Raw genomic sequence first — 758 nt, forward strand, 5'->3', positions numbered from 1 at the left:
AAATGGCAAAGGCTCAACCAATGATCAGCTCCAGGAAAATCAAAGAATACTTAAAGTTACCTGTGAGTAATGTGCCGATCAGAAGAAGGCTATGTGAAGCAAAGCTATCAGCTAGAAGCCAACGCAAAGTCCAATTGCTGAAAAGACACGTACTGAATAGGTTGAAATTTGCCAAAGGACACAGTGACTGGCAAAAGGAGAAATGGAGCACCATTCTGTGGATTGATGAGAGCAAAACTGGTCTTTTTTTTCTGGTCTAGGGTAGTATACTGTGGTGTTGGGCCTATTTATCACATACAAAGGATCATGGATCAGATTCAATACATCAAAAATACTTGAAGAGGTCATGTGGCCTTATGCTGAAGAGCAAATGCGTTGGAAATGTGTCCTTCAACAAGACAATGACCCAAAACACACCAGTAAATGACCAACGCCCAGATGAACAAGATTGATGTTATGGAGTGGCAAGCCCAATGTGGAGGGGCAAGCCCAATCCCCCAGAAATAATGGTACCCAAATATTAGTGCAGTGATTCAACGTAAAGCAAACCCTTGAGAAATGTCCAGTTTATACAGTACATGTTTGAGTTTGAAAAGAAAAATGCAAATGCTGCTATTTTTTAGAACAGCCTAATATTCCTTTTTCTTCACTCTCTGTAAGGGTATAACACAAACTTGATCAATGTTGGTCATGTTTTGGAACTGAATGTGCAATGTTCCCAGTGCATTGATTTTATGGAATTAAAAGCTATTCTAAGG

The sequence above is a fragment of the Etheostoma spectabile genome, chromosome 15, assembly GCF_008692095.1.
Source record: "Etheostoma spectabile isolate EspeVRDwgs_2016 chromosome 15, UIUC_Espe_1.0, whole genome shotgun sequence".
NCBI classification, from domain to species: Eukaryota; Metazoa; Chordata; class Actinopteri; order Perciformes; family Percidae; genus Etheostoma; species Etheostoma spectabile.